General features: G+C 32.5%; 3 non-coding genes across 3 annotated transcripts; 2 read left to right on the forward strand and 1 right to left on the reverse strand.

The window, feature by feature from the left end:
• The first annotated feature begins 221 nt into the window (after nt 1-221).
• On the forward strand, nt 222-308 carry TRNAS-GGA. The gene has a single exon. It is a non-coding gene; the product is annotated as a tRNA-Ser (tRNA).
• A 1,215-nt stretch (nt 309-1,523) lies between these two features.
• On the reverse strand, nt 1,524-1,596 carry TRNAT-UGU. Its single transcript has one exon. It is a non-coding gene; the product is annotated as a tRNA-Thr (tRNA).
• Nucleotides 1,597-3,192: 1,596 nt separating this feature from the next.
• Nucleotides 3,193-3,265, forward strand: TRNAF-GAA. Its single transcript has one exon. It is a non-coding gene; the product is annotated as a tRNA-Phe (tRNA).
• The last annotated feature ends 236 nt before the right edge of the window (nt 3,266-3,501 follow it).

Genomic DNA, 3,501 nt, shown 5'->3' on the forward strand with positions numbered 1-3,501 from the left:
CTTGCATTCTCTTTTTCTTTAGTTGCGGGAAAACCTAAATTAAAACTTTTATTTTATAGCGAGCGCAATTTCTAGTAAAAAATCCTGTATCCTTCCACCTAGATCAAAAGGAATTTTTCCAATAGAACTAGGGAACCCCCGAGCGGTTGCGGTTGTACCTGTACTGCAGGAATAAGAAAACTCGCTATTCACTCAGTTTATTTTCCATAATAAGTTATGTAGGAAAGATGGCCGAGCGGTTCAAGGCGTAGCATTGGAACTGCTATGTAGACTTTTGTTTACCGAGGGTTCGAATCCCTCTCTTTCCGTTTTTCTTAATTCATCAACGTTAAGGATCACAATGTATCAAATCAAATAGCAATTTATTCCAGTAATAATATCTTATATTATCTTATTTTTATTTAATAGAAATTAAAAATTCTCTATAGCAAATTACTGTGGTATGTAAACATAGAGGAAAAAAGCAAAAAGGATCCTAATCCTAGGGTTAATCAATTTTAGCTAGTTGATGGGAAAATACGAATTAATGGTAATGGTCTTAGGGCTATTTAGTTCGGGGAAAGGGGAAGGGGAAGAAAATTCTATGAACCTTTCCTTTTTTCATTAAGTTCAAGTCTGACGAGAGTAATATTCTACAACTAACAACTCATTTATTTTGAGACCGACCCACTTCCTATCTAGGATTTTATTTACTAGTCCTTTATATTCCAATGTGTCAATCGTCAAATGGCTTGGCAATTTCCCCGGGTCCGATGAAGCAATATAATTTTGAACCAGACCTTTTGATCTTTGGTTATCTTTCGTAGTAATAATATCTCGGGGTTTGCAACGAAAACTTGGTATATTGACTATACGGCCATTAACTAAAATATGTCTATGGTTGACTAATTGGCGGGCCCCAGGAATGGTTGAAGCCATACCCAATCGAAAAAGGATATTATCCAAACGCATTTCAAGTAATTGTAGTAAAACCTGGCCTGTTGACCTTTTTGCTTTTCCAGCGATATGTACATATCTAAGTAATTGTCGTTCTGTCAGACCATAATGAAAACGCAATTTCTGTTTTTCTTGAAGACGAATACGATATTGCTCCTTTTTCCCAGAATTGAATTTTTTTTTAAGATTACTTCCGGATTTAGGTGTTTTTCTAGTGAGTCCTGGTAAAGCTCCCAAACGGCGTATTTTTTTTAAACGAGGTCCTCGATAACGGGACATGAAGACTCCTTTTTTTTATTGAAATTTCATTTTACACAATTAATTTCATTGTATTTACATTACAGAATACATCGAAATTAAAACTGAATTAAACTACAGGATAAACAGAGTAAAATCAACTAAAGTACCACAAAAAATGGAATTTCATCAAAATCTGTATTTTTTGTATTTTTTGTATATATATTATTTATTTTATTGTTTTGTATCTAGCAAAATAGTAAGGTAAAAAACATAAAAGATCCTGGATTCTCCATTTAATTCGGAAAAAAAGAGATTCTTGTTCGTAGAACATCGATAGAGAAAAAAAAAGCCGACTATCGGATTTGAACCGATGACCCTCGCATTACAAATGCGATGCTCTAACCTCTGAGCTAAGTGGGCTTACATAACGGAAATAGTGTAACAAATAGAAATAGGTATAGTATAGGAAATCCGTAAAATCTCAGATATTAGTTATTACTCTTAGCTATTAACTAGTTCTAAATTTGAAGTTCTACTTATAAAAAAATACTAAATAAAAAAATACTAAAACTTCTTAAAGATAAAGTTAGCTTGATATGCTTAACTATAGGATATTTAAAAAGAAAATTATAGACTTTATGGGTATTTTCATTCGATCATTATAGACTTTATTATTTGTTAATAATTTGAGGATTAATATTTCACTAAGGGGAACATAAAGTCAGAGTAAATAAAATTGATAATTCTGATTAGAAAAAAAGAATAAATATCCAGCGTTATAGTATAATTTCGAATACTATAAAAAAGTAAGACGGGAGGTGGGGGAGATAAAAAGTTTTGGATATATTGATTCGGATTGAATTGCAAATACATCAAGGATAGAATCAATGTAATTCAGAATTGCAATAAGCAAGCGGGGTCTCTCAAATAGAGTCGAACTGAACTGCTAGACTACGTTGAGTGATGAACTCAATGATTCAAAAAAAAAACTAAGAGATGGATGAAATTACACAAGGAATCCTGGTCTCAAAGAAGAGGGAAGTGGGGATATGGCGAAATCGGTAGACGCTACGGACTTGATTGTATTGAGCCTTGGTATGGAAACCTGCTAAGTGGTAACTTCCAAATTCAGAGAAACCCTGGAATTAAAAAAGGGCAATCCTGAGCCAAATCCGTGTTTTGAGAAGGGATTCTCGAACTAGAATACAAAGGAAAAGGATAGGTGCAGAGACTCAATGGAAGCTGTTCTAACGAATCGAGTTAATTACGTTGTGTTGTTAGTGGAATTCCTTCTAATTCTAAATTAGAGAAAGAGGGGTTTTATACTTTATACATTTAATAAACACGTATAGATACTGACATAGCAAACGATTAATCACAGAACTCATATTATAATATAGGTTCTTTATCTTTTTTAAAATTTCAAAATAAAATTCGAAATGATTATGAAATAAAAAACTCATATCATAATTTTATTTTGAATTATTGTGAATCCACTCCATTCGAATATTGAATAATCAAATTCTTCAATTCAAATTCAAAGTTTTGAGAACTTTTAAAAAGAAAGTGGATTAATCGGACGAGGACAAAGAGAGAGTCCCATTCTACATGTCAATACTGACAACAATGAAATTTCTAGTAAAAGGAAAATCCGTCGACTTTTTAAGTTGTGAGGGTTCAAGTCCCTCTATCCCCAAATCCTCTTTTTTTTTCTTTTTATCAATGGGTTTAAGATTCATTAGCTTTCTCATTCTACTCTTTCACAAAGGAAAGGAATGCGAAGAGAACTCAATGGATCTTATCCTATTCATTGAATAGATTTCTTTTTTATTAGAGTATCGGCAAGAAATCTTGGTTATTCACTCTATTTTTAAGTATTATTTAAGTAAACCATGCACAATGCATAGGGCTACCCCCCCCCTTTCAAATTTTGAATTTGAAATACTTTAATTGATTTTTTAGTCCTTTTAATTGACATAGATACAAATACTCTACTAGGATGATGCACAAGAAAAGGTCAGGATAGCTCAGTTGGTAGAGCAGAGGACTGAAAATCCTCGTGTCACCAGTTCAAATCTGGTTCCTGGCAGAGAAAAAAAAAGATCCACCGAATAGGTATTGATCCAAATACCTCGAGATGGATTGTGATACATATTTATTAATAATATATAATATAGATAGAGTATGATTTATTCATCTAAGTGGATAAATCTATAATATAAATATAGAGGCACTTCTTTTTAGAGAAGTTTTAAAATATACCCTTTCTTTATGATAAGGAAGGGGGTGAGATTAGGTTCCCCTTTATTTTTTTGCGTTTCTTTA

Source organism: Hordeum vulgare, unplaced genomic scaffold (assembly GCF_904849725.1).
Source record: "Hordeum vulgare subsp. vulgare unplaced genomic scaffold, MorexV3_pseudomolecules_assembly, whole genome shotgun sequence".
Lineage (NCBI taxonomy): Eukaryota > Viridiplantae > Streptophyta > Magnoliopsida > Poales > Poaceae > Hordeum > Hordeum vulgare.